The 12728-nt window shown below is 40.2% G+C and overlaps 1 protein-coding gene across 1 annotated transcript in view; it reads right to left on the bottom strand.

Annotated features, from left to right (window-relative positions):
* LOC129456323 (zinc finger protein 469) overlaps positions 1-12728 on the bottom strand; it is a 64052-nt gene that overhangs the window by 24476 nt on the left and 26848 nt on the right. The window lies entirely within an intron of this gene.

Raw genomic sequence — 12728 nt, 5'->3', positions numbered from 1 at the left:
ATGATCTATTCCACCCCCATGTGGTTATACAGGAAGTGCTCCACTGTGTTTTTAAACTCCATAGATTTTCACTAGAATCATTTGGATCATTTTAACCCTGGAATTGTCAATCTCTAAGGTAAAAGGAGCTGTTAAATTGAAAACGGCCACTTTATGACATCACAAGGTGGAACAGAGCATTTTGAGCTTTGGAGATGTTACAGACTAATAATAAAGTGTTACTCAAACATGTGTGAGTGAGTCAAAACACAACTCCAGGTCTGTTTTTGAGGAGGTAACAACATCATAAAAACAAAAGTCATGTTGGTGTAATATAGGACCTTTAGATTGAATGCAGTTTCCATGGCGACGAACTGGTGGAGGCCATGTTTGAGTCGTCCCAGTAAGGATGCATGTTTCTTCAGTGTCTTTTTTAGCCTGGTTCATTATTCATAGCCCTCTATAAATCACACTGATGATGCTTTAGCTTCAGCCATAGTCGCCTCAGGGCAGTTTAACACGAATGAATCACTAAAGATGATTGAATACAACAGGGTCAAGACACTGAACCCTCAACTTTGGAGACAGCTCCATTTATTTTTAATATCACACACTCTTACTACCAATGAGTGATGGAAATATAATCCAGTTGGATGTGTATATATGAACTAATTAGTAAAATAAAACATATCAGTCAAATATATGCTCAGTGTATAGATTATATTCACTGCACACTACAGTAGATCACAGAAATAATGCTCCAGGAGTTGATTACAATGTGTAGGCCACTTTGAACAGAATCACTTTTTTTTTTTTGTAAACAATATTGCAAATCTAATCACAATCTGATTTTTCTCCCCCCAAAAGCAGCCCTACATTGCCCCTTTAAGATGTCGATATAGTTGAGCAGACAGCAGACAGAGGCGTTGAATACGGTTATAAACTCGTAATTTGTAGTCTAAAGCAGTTCCTCCTCCGCCATTATCGTTTATACCGTTACCGTGGAAACACACATGCTAATTACACTAAACAATGCGCACATGTTCCTTAAAGTGAGACACAATTAGTGAATCTATAATTAAGGAAATACTATACATTTCCAGCGTGTTTACCCTGGAAGTTAAAAGTGCGATTACTGAAAGATAAATAACCTAAGTTTAAGGCACAGAGGTGAACTTGTCAATAGACCATTTCTGTGTTTGTAAACAGAAAGCCAGTGTTCCAAAGAAAAATGGACTAAATTATACAGCCCGTAATACCTTTTGAATGGAGGGATTAGGGTAAGCCACCAAACAAATTATCAATAATTCAGAAATTTTTGACAGATGCAACTAACCCTAACCACATGTCGAATGAGAGGGGAGACAGTAAACAACACGCCGACATTAGTCATGGGTGTCAGCTTCCTGCTAGATGCAACAATGTGAGGACTTTTTCCCATTCAAAAAGATATAATTTTGAAGTTTTAAGTTGCAAATCGCTATGGCAACGCTCCTAATTCTTTATCATTCCAAAAAGCATGGATAACACAAGCAGATTTTAAATGAATTTCAAGCAGTGGGATGATCTGTGAATGTTGGAATTTTAGAAAGGACCAACTGTCTTTCTCAATAATGAGCTCAGAGTGCGGTTGAAACCAAATACTGCTTCAGGTACGTTTTGGGGTCCAATAAACATTATGACACAGTTAAAACCTCCAGAAATCCTCCAAGAATTTGCCAGATACTTCTCTCAGCTCTTTCTCCTTTCTGTCTCGTTTGGGCGTGTCCTATTCAATAAAGCCGATACAAAATCTCAGCTGGAATGAGGCTATTTTAAAATATCCAAAAATGTTGAATTCGAATTGAAACTGTCAAATCGATTAGAATGCTTTATGTGTTTATATTTTCCACGTTCTATAGCAATAAGCTGACTGAAGGTGACCAAAACTAGTCAGAAGAAAGAACAAGATCTGGAAATATTATGTATATTTTTTTTAAATAAATAAATATATTCATTAATAAAACAAAAACAAAAAAAATCTACTAATTAATACAAAATAAAAACATGAAAAATATGTATCTTAATATATTTAAAAAAACAAAACAAAAAAACAAATTAATATAAAATAAAAACATGAAAAACATGTATCTTAATATATTAAAAAAACAAAAACAAAACAAAACAAAAAAAAACATATTGAAACTCTCAAAACATTCAGGATGACCCCCACACTTTACCAAGATTATTACATTTTTCGCATATTTTCTAAACTTTTTCCCACCGTTGACTGAACTGAACAGGGGACAGCGTCTCTCCCTCTCAGGACTTTGCCTATGACTTATCTAAACCTGTCACATATACAAAGCTCCACAGTGACCATGCATCATAGACCCATTATATCCCCACATTCCTATAGCATCCTTTACACTTCCTCTCCTCCCTCTCTTCCTCCCATCTGTCCGTGCTCCCCGGTCCCGTGTGGGCGTGGCTTGTGACCTACTGTTGCTCCTACCTGATGTGTCGCCGCATGCGCCCAAAGGGAAGCCGGGGGTCTAGTCCGTGCTCTTGAAAAGGGTCTCTGTGCTACAAGTGCAGATCAACTTACACCACCACTTCCTGCTTCCGACCCCTCGCTCCTCACAGTCGGAGCAGTGTGCGCGGGACCAAAGAAGTGCCCAAACAGAGTGGTTCAGTCCAGCACAGGACTCCATTCATGCTAGCCCTCTGCTGCTTATTTTAAAAAATCACAAATATTTTTCCTTTGAAGATTTGGGGGAAAAAAGAGAGAAAGTCTGAAACTCCTTCCCAAGATTTTGAACTATGCATGGAAGTCAGGAGCACATTGCTGGAGGATTAGCTTAATATTGGACAAGTTGTGGATTCTTGCAAACTACAGAACTGAGAGGAAACCCACTCATACACAGGAAGAAAATGCAAAATACGGAGAGGCCTAATGTGTTATTGGAATCAAATCCTCGACTTTTTATACTGTTGGCTAAGATAGTTGGTTAATAAAGTTCTCTATTCATGAGTTCCAGGTTACGCAATAGCCCTCCATCGCCATAGCAACTAAGCAATTCAAATAAAATGACGGTAAATGGTCACGTTTTTACATAGCGCTTTTCCATCCTCAAAGTACTCCAAGCTCTTTACACCAAGGAACCACTCACCCATTCACACACACATTCACACACCGGTGTACGCAGACACTGGGGGCGAGGTGAGTTAAGTGTCTTGCCTAAGGACACAATGACAGCATTCATCTGTGGGAGCTGGAATCGTCCCGCCAACTTGTGGGTCAGTGGATTTGACCGCCCAACCAACGATGTTTACGACAAGAGCGGGATTTGGATCAGTGGACAAACACACTACCGACTGAGCTACTGTCACATATATCTTTTGAATGGGGAAAGGTCCAAAAAAAACAAAAAAGTCGACCAGCTTTGCAGTGATGTTGTGTGTGTGTGTGTGTGTGTGTGTGTGTGTGTGTGTGTGTGTGTGTGTGTGTGTGTGTGCGGTTGCCCCCCAGACTCCAGGGGTGAAGCATCTTGGTGTCAACTATTTGTACAATGTGAGTGTCTGTCTGCCACTTTGCTGGTATTTTTAAAGTTACATAAGAAAACAGTTTGAAGCAGTTCATTGGGGTTACGGGGAGGTTACATGCATGACCAACATTTCTGTTAAAAGCTGTTTCCGTGTCAAAAGAACCGATACCCAGGTCCTAACGCATACTAATGATACTTATGGTACTTCTAGCCACTTAAAGCACTTTACATCAAGGAACCACTCAAGTCTTGATACACCAGTGTACACAGACGCTAGGAGAGAGGTGGGTTAAGTGTCTTGCACAAGAACACAACAGCAGCAGCAGTCATCTGAGGGAGCTGGAATCGCACCGCCAACCTGTGGGCCAGTGGATCGAACTACTCTTCCAATGATGTCTATGTCGAAAGCGGGATTTGAACCGCGAACCTTCAGATCAGAGGACAAACACTCACTAGTCACATTTGTCTATGCTTAAAATGTTAATATAAGAACTATAGTAAGACCAGATGCTGATATTAAACAAACTACTATTATTTTGTGTTGAAACTGATATTCTGTTGTATGTGGACTCAAAATTGGCATTGCGTATCAGGCCTTTTCCTTAGCGTTACAATCAAGTTTGACATTTCGCATGAAAATCGTGACAACACAAGGCTAGGAGTAGTTAGGCTTTGAGGGAGATTGCTATTCCTGGAATGCTATCGCTAACTATCTGGAGTTGTTTTGTCTCACTCATGCATGGTCGAATAACTCCGCAATAACGAGTTTCTACCGTCCCTACACTTTCTCCGGACTGTCACTAACGTTCAAATTTTAAAAAATCGATGCACAGTTGGATACTTATAATTTGCCTAGCGACTCACAACAGTATGGATTCTGCTAAACTTCACAGGTAACTAAAGCTCGTGTTAAATATATGGGTGCAGTGAAAGCTATAGGCGGTTAAGGTTGGGGTGTTGCTATTCCTGGAATGCTAACCCGTCTTGAGGTATAGCCACGGTTGCGAGGCAGCGGGAAGGAGAGAGAGCGTGTGTGCGACTATTTATGCAGACAGCCACCGAGGGCCAAGAGGGCAGGGGTATTTAAGATTCTTGGGGAAATGGTAGAGTGGGCAAATAACTTTCAAGACAAACAAGGTATTAATGATGAGTCTGTCGCAGCCTCTCCCTGTGGATGTGGTGGTGAGGAGGAGAGGTCTATCTTCACTACTATCCTTCAGCCAATGGTTACTGCCCTGTTTTTTCTACGCATTAAAACAGCACTCGATACTCGCAGGGCTATACCTAAGGGGGGCATAGAAAAACATTTAGCCCGCCGGTTCCCTGGGCTTTCCCCGTGGATCGTGCCTCAGATGAAGGCTGAGAAGAATGACGCTCTGTGCAACCTGCTGCAAGAAGGCATTCATAGGCGATATATACGACGGCACAAGAACACTATTGATACAGGATGGCACTACAGGTATGACAGACAACAACACACAGAGACGTGAGGCGCAGGAGCTCCAGTGGACTTCAGAGACATTAGCGCAGACGACAACCTAAAAGTACACTGCGTCACATTTCGGAGTACGCCTTGTCATCAGCTGGTCTCCATGGAGATATTTCTGTCATGGATAACGATGGAACACTGTTTAAACATGCAACATATTCATGGCATTAAACTGACAATTATTCATGTCCATGTCAGCAACGGTAATAATTATCGTGATATAATCGTCAATCGCAATTATTTGATTACTTGACACCCACGCCTAGTCCTGGAATGTTCCATAGTATGGCATTAAACTCATCTATTGTGGATTTATTCAGTCACAGGTGATCTTCTTACAGTGATCAGATGCAACTCTCGACTGATCTGACCAATGACTGGGTGTTGAGGTGCCACCTGTTAGTCTCCACGTAGATAGATTACTTTAATGCCATACTGTGGAATATTCTAAGCAAAGCAATAACATATCCATGGAGACAAGCATGAAGCAGACCCTCCACCTGAAAAGTTCTTCCTTTGGTTTAAGTATTATGAAGGATGAGACCATGAATCCAGCACAAATGTCTCTTAAATGTCTTTATTAGTAGTGTGGGTTCATCTGACCTCCAACTACATAAATCCTTAAATAACAGTAAATACTTTCCCCACAGGAAGTTTTCTTATCTGTATCCAACTCATAGTTTAACACCACCAAGGGCAAATGGTCAACAGCTGTGGTCAACAATACTGCAGCACTTAAGGATCTCCAGGGTAAGGATTTTGGTCAGGAATCGTTAGCTGAAGGATTAAGCTACTGTTTACATTGACAGTGGAGACTGAAGCAGCTAAAAGACGCACAACCAGACAGAGGGAGAACACGCTATACCAATGTAGTCTATTTAATGCCTCACTGTCACTGCTCTGCTATCCACTCTGAGACGCTCCACGGTCCCTAAAAAGCCTGTTGTCCCTCACTGAGCTACAGTGTGGACCCAAACCACTGTTTACTTACAAGACTAATCTGCTCTCGATCAACAAACTCTGACAACCTGGAATACTGTGCATTTTTTCCACTCTTTGCCATGCGGAACAGGAGGGCTTATTATGGCTGGTGGTGAAGCGGGGGGCGGTGGGGCGGAGGAGGTAAGACCGACCCACTAGAGACCAGCTATGGAGGCAGCGGTCAGAGAGAAAGTGGCTTCTGTACGTCCAGTGTGCCCAAAGTAAAGCCTGTGTGCGAGGAGGCCGAGAGGGCCAACCCAAAGAGAGACCTGTGTACTTTGGAAGACTGTACTGAGCAATCTGTCCATTCAGGGGGAAGTAAAGTCGCTAAAACAGACAAACAAACTGCTCCTTAATTCACTTGTGCTGTCTGACGGATTACCACACTTATTTATTATGGATATCGTCTTGAAATCAGACTAAATGACTTAAGTCTTATCTAAATCACTTCAATTCGAGATGTTTTTATTGCTCAAAAATAACTTAATAAACTAACACTATTACGGTGCGCAGGGTCACCTCTCCACAAACCTGACGTGTAATTTGGCCTGGTGGCATGTACTGCTTGTCTGTATGTAGATAGATAAGCCTTACTGCGGAACATTACAGGCAAAGAGATGCAAACTCCATGGAGACAGGCAGCTCTACGAGAAAGGTTACACAGTTCACATTTGAAGCATTTTCTTTGACTGAAAATATGAGCTAATATCAAATGCTGCGGAAAAGACGCGTTGACTCAGATATGTGAACAATATGTTATGATCCGACCAAAACAAATGACAAACAAGCTAGCTAGAGGCGCAGTGACCTAATCAGCTTGGTTTATGCTTTCCTAAAAATGCAGAGCAGGTGTGCATGTTTAGATGCACTTAGTTTGACCTGAGCTAAACTGAGGCTACATTTGCATGTTCTCTCTGTGTCTAGGCTGGTTCGTATTGACTTAACCCAACTTTCCTCAATCAAGCTAAAGAACTGATCCTTTTGGTAGATATTATGGACCAAAATACTATCTTAAGCTCTAGCGTCATAGCAGAGAATATATTTACCGTATTTTCTGGAGTATAAGCCAAAAAAAACATAATAATGAAGAAAACAACATACGTTTCACACAAAAATCTCATCTGATTATAAGTTGCACTATACACGAAAATATGCAGTGGCACAGTGGGCGAATTGTCTACCCAGCAACTGCAAGGTTAACAGGTCAAACTTGCCAGAGCACATAATATTGTGCATCTCCAGGCAACACTTCTCCACCTTCAGTCCGCTCACTCAAAGCACTTTACATCAAGAAACGACTCACCTATCCACACACATTCATACACCACTGTGCACAGACACTGGGAGCTAAGTCAAGTGGGTTAAGTGTCTTGCCCAAGGACACAACAGCAGCATTCATCTGTGGGAGCTGGATCTGACCGCTCAAACGTTAATGTTCACGTCAAAAACTGGATTTGAACCACCATCTTTCGAATCAGTGGATACGCTAACACTGCAGATTATACAGCAGGTCAATAATCTGCATTCACTGTGGCACTTAGATATCTTACATCCCTGCACAGTCCTAACCTCCGAGTGCTTCTTCCCATGATCCTTTGCCTTGGCCTGTACAGACAGTGGGAGTTGTCTGATAAGGCTGATAGGGCATCCCTGTGTGAATCCTCTTCATGTGCACAGTTTTATATCCAAAAGGCTGCACTGGCCCACTCCTCCATCACACATGAATCATACTTTCCTTGGCCTTTCCCTATTTTTACAGCTGTTGAAAAGTTAGATCTGCTCAATCACTTTTGCTCCCCGCGACCAGGACAGACAAGAACGCCGGAGTTTCTCACAGTCACTCCGCAATTCTCAGCCTTTCTGCCTAATCAACAACCACTGACTCCGTGCTGACCCCGACGTGCACCCAGCCGTTTGAGCATTATGAGTACACGTGGAAAACTGGCACACCGCAATCTTATCTAAACGTGAGTAATGGCTTTCTGTTTTAATACTTGGGCTGCAACAATTGACACCCAGCCCGCAAAAGGTGAAGTTACTTTTTAAGGGACTTTTGAAAAACAGCAGTGGGAGAAAAGAATAAATAGAGTTTCAGTGCTGATATTGTCCAGAAGTTGCGTTCAAAGCCAAATAAAACATAGGGATTATTAAAGCCTATACAAAATGTTCAGCTCTAATGACTGGGGTGAGTGGAGACGCAGGGGTACTCCGGCCTCACATGAAGACTGCTGTGGGATATACTCAATCTGTCCATTTCTGTGTGGTTATTTATCTATTTAAGTCTATCTTTGGCAGCACAGTTCATTTAATAAAAATACACAGAATATTTTAATAGATATGGGACTAGTCATGCGTCTGAGCTACGCAATTATAGGTGCACTATGTAATATTTCTGGTGCATGTTCAGCTATCTGTTTGTCTCCATAGAGATGTTAATACTTTGGAATATTCCACAGTGTGTCATTATTCTTATGGTGCATGGTCACATTTTTATACAGCGCTTTTCCACTTTCAAGACACTCAAAGCACTTTTACATGAAGAAACCACTCACACATTTATACACCAGTGTACACAGACACAGGGGGTGAGGTGGGTTAAGTGTCTTGCCCATGAACACAACACCAATAGTAATATTCATCTGTGGGAGCTGGAATCGCACCGCCAACCTGTGGGTCAGTGGATCTATCTGCTCTACCAATAATGTTTATGTCGAGAGCAGGATTTGAACCGCCAACCTTAAGATCAACCGACAAACACTCCAACTGAGCTGCTGTCGTCCGCCATTTCCTTTGAGACAAGTACGTAGCACCTTCTTGCCAAGTTACGCACCACATCTGCGAAAAGGCGACTTCACTCACAGTAAGCATGCGTGTTTTTTTTTAGATATTTTAGCAATAAAAACTCCTATAAGGGAAAAGTATATTGTCATACAGTGGCAAAGAAAAGCAGATGACGGAGTGCCCCTTTAAACCCAGCAGTCCATGAATTTATATCTTTATATATAGTATAAAATAACAAAATCCCCGAAGGCATATTTTAGATGGAAAACATTTTAACTTGCATAACTTGACTGCATGCAAAACTTTATGAAGCATTTTATATGTCGTCTACAATGCACTAATCAGTAGTTATAACAAGCTCTCAAAAGTAACTATATCCAGCCGGCAAATCTAGTGTTTGTGTAAGTAGGTGGCCCTCTGTCCTTTTGCCCCCACTAGAATTCATCACAGCTGGAGCCTTAGCGTGTGCACCAGCATTTGAGTTGGCACACTGCAAAAGGAAAGCTATTAACACTGAGCTAAACATATCATAGACTTGAATAGAATAACTGTTAGGAATGTTACAATATTGGCAAGTCTCAATATTATTTTGAACTTTTACTATACTTCAAATTGTATCGCTTCTGAGTCTAAAATACGATTTATTTGCAGCTGTATGGTTAAAAGCACAGAGAATTATATGATCATGAGCAGAAATCTACATAGTGTTAAATCATGTGACAGTGGCGCAGTGGGTTAAGTATTAGCCTAGGAACCACATAGTAGCCGCTTCAAATCCCATCCAAGCACATAATGTTGCTGTGCCCACTGGCCAGTCCAGTCACAGTAACATGACAGGGTGAGATAGGAAAGGCATCTGTCATAAACATTTGCGACGTCCCTGTCTAATTTGAAATAGGGTAACATAAGGTGAATACTACAATAATAGTGTAGCATTCAATTAGCTCCTTCTCCTCTGATGTTTTCACACCAGTATCAACCTCACTAAAGTTAAGTCAGAGCAGTTAAAATGATATATTCAGTCGTAAAAACACAGGGAACATAAAATGGCAAAAGCTCTGACCAATCTCGGCAGGCGAAAACCCCAAGTGCCTGTTGTGGTGTTTTGAAGGATCTGTAAAAGCTAACCCATAGAGTGAATGGAAAAAAACAGTTAATAAAGTCGTACTTGTATCTATTTGAAGCGTCTGGGGAGGGTGTGAGCCAATGGACTTTCTCTCAGACTACAGCATGTCAACATGACCTTAACTTTAACCACTGGACACAGCATTAGTCGAGACTTGGCTTGAAGTTAAGAGAGAAAGTTATGAATGACGTTTGACTGGTCAAAAGCTGAACTGTCTGTGTTACTCTAGCCCCCAGTGATGCAACCTCCACTTGCGGTCTGCAGTCTGTTGTTCCGTTGTAAAAATATTAAGTCTTGGGACACTTAAGTGGGAATGATCTCATAGTGCATAAGAAGCTGACCCAAAGTGAACCAGATTCAACCAGGAAGATAGTATTTCTTGTCTTCCTTCCATCTGTCTCTGTCAGCCAATCAGAGTCTTCTACCTTTGTCTGCATACGATCTCAACCACATCTGGAGTAACATCAGCCTCTTCAACCATCAGCGGCTATGTTTACATACACGGCAAAATCAAATCATTATGGAATGATCAGATAAAAAAAAAACAAAAAAAACAACAACAACAATAATAATATAAATTATCATTAAAAAAATAATAATAATAAAAGTATATTAAATAGTAAAATATAAATAAAGTAAATAGAATGGTGCTGTAGCAAAGCAGGAAACTCCAGTCACATGTTCATTTTGAAGGAAAAATAATTATGAATATTAAAAATAAATAAGTAAATGGATCGCTGTTACCCAACATTCCTGGACTCTGTGTATAACAATCAGTCCTTCTCTGCAAGCACAGGGATGCGGAGATAGGGCTATTATAAATTATGTTATTTCAAGAATTTTGTAAAGGATTGCCATATTTCAGCATATTCACCAGTTTCAGCTTCCAGTTTCAGTATTACATTTAAAACCTTTACTCGAACACTTACCGTACTCTCAAAGTGGTGCATTTTTACTGCCGTAATCTACGTCCTGAGTAACCATTTATATAGGATTAATCTGCATTTAGTATTCATTATTCGAGTATGTGCTTGAAGGCATGTTTTTTCCCATTCCTCTGGTGAAACGTCTGCATGAAGATCTTTTTTCCAGACTGACGAGTACGAGAACAAATTGTCTCAAAGCTGAAATAATCATATTGTAAAACACTGCTTATTGGCCCCGTCCCTTAAGTGAGTGATTGCAGATTTTTCCAATGACAGTATTGGTTCAACAAAAGTTTCTGTTTGTGTATATGTAACATTTTTTCATGTAGATATTTAAATTAGGAAAATTCAGGTTAGAAAAGTTACACATTTAGGAAGTTCATGTTTTTCTACTCATTGTTGAAACAACATCAGGGAATCCTCAGAAAAGTCACCATTTTTTGTATACCAAGCTTCCCCAGTGAATAAAACTCATTTCTATTGCATTTCTTACCCCAAATGGGGAAGAAATGCAATAGTTTAATACGGTCATCAAACAGGGAGTGGGTTTGATGTCAGATTGTGTTTTTTATGCTTTTTCAAGTAGTTCAGCTGTGAGGAATAAATGTATAAATGCAAACTCAAGCTGGGACTTGTAACTGAGCTGCCCAATAATACAGTTTTATATTTGACATTTGAGTCCTCCTTGTTCATATGGCAGGTGTAGGACAGAAAGCTGAGGGCACGTGTTATACTAAATAAATAGTGTAAATGTTCTACTTAGTCAAACAAAAAACAAGGCCAGGAGAGGAAATGAAATGGACTGAAACAGGCAGAGTAATTTTGATACAAGCAACATGTTAATGACATTAATAATCCTATCACAAAAATAGGTAAGCTGCTCCATCTGTTTAGCAAATCCTCCATTTCTTTCACAAGTGGGTCATAATTTGTAGGGATGATGTCTTTCACATATGGTGTAACTTTATACTTAAATATGTGACCCCATCAGAGCTAACGGTGAATTTTGATTGGATTGGGAGGGATAATCTCTCTAAATTGTTTAATAAAAGTAACTGACATTTGCTACTGTTTATTTTATGAAGGTATCATGACATGTCAAAAATAACACAGTGTCATCTGTAAAAAGTGACAGGTGGTGTTCCTTGTTCCCAGAGCAGATGCTTCTGATTACAGATGACTGAGCTACTACTAAGGGTTCAACAGCAAATAAACATAATAACAGAGACAAAGGACATCCCTGTGGATCTGCCAAGAGTAAAAGGTTTGGAAATGGGATTATTTGTGGAGACTGGAACTATTGGGTCAGAGTAAAGCAACTTGATCCACATAAGAAAGTTTTCTCAAAATCCAAACCTGTCCAGGACCTCAGACAAATATGGCCATTCAATCCAGTCAAAGGCCTTTTCTACGTCGAGTGACAGGGCAGCATGGTCTTGAGTTTCATGGTTTTAACAAAAGGGAGATTACTGCACATTTTACAGATTGTGACAATATCAGTTTTTTCATAAAAACTTTTTTCTACAGTTCCACTGGTTCCAGCATTAATACTTTTAAGAACATCCATCATTTCTTCAACGCTTATATTAGTGTCCAATTGATCTTTAGATCTCTCCGACAGAGTAGGCATGTTGAAATTATTAAGAAATTGAAACTGTTTGTTAGTTTTGGCTTTCAGATGTGTATAGATGCTTTTAAAGCTGTAATTTCTTTCTTCATGATCTGTTGGTATATTTCCATTTTCTATTTTTATAATATTAATGGCTCTGTCAGAGTCTTTTTGTATCTGCCGCGCCAAAAGTTTGCTTGGTTTCTCCCCTTGATCATAATATGATTACTTCAGAGATAATACAGATATTTTCCCAGCTGTCAACTGAAAATATTCTGACTTGAAAGTGGAAAGAGTTCACATTCTTTAT

The sequence above is a fragment of the Periophthalmus magnuspinnatus genome, chromosome 6, assembly GCF_009829125.3.
Source record: "Periophthalmus magnuspinnatus isolate fPerMag1 chromosome 6, fPerMag1.2.pri, whole genome shotgun sequence".
Classification (NCBI taxonomy): Eukaryota; Metazoa; Chordata; class Actinopteri; order Gobiiformes; family Gobiidae; genus Periophthalmus; species Periophthalmus magnuspinnatus.
The sequence above is the reverse complement of the archived record's forward strand: the minus strand, read 5'-3'. Positions and strand labels throughout refer to the sequence as shown.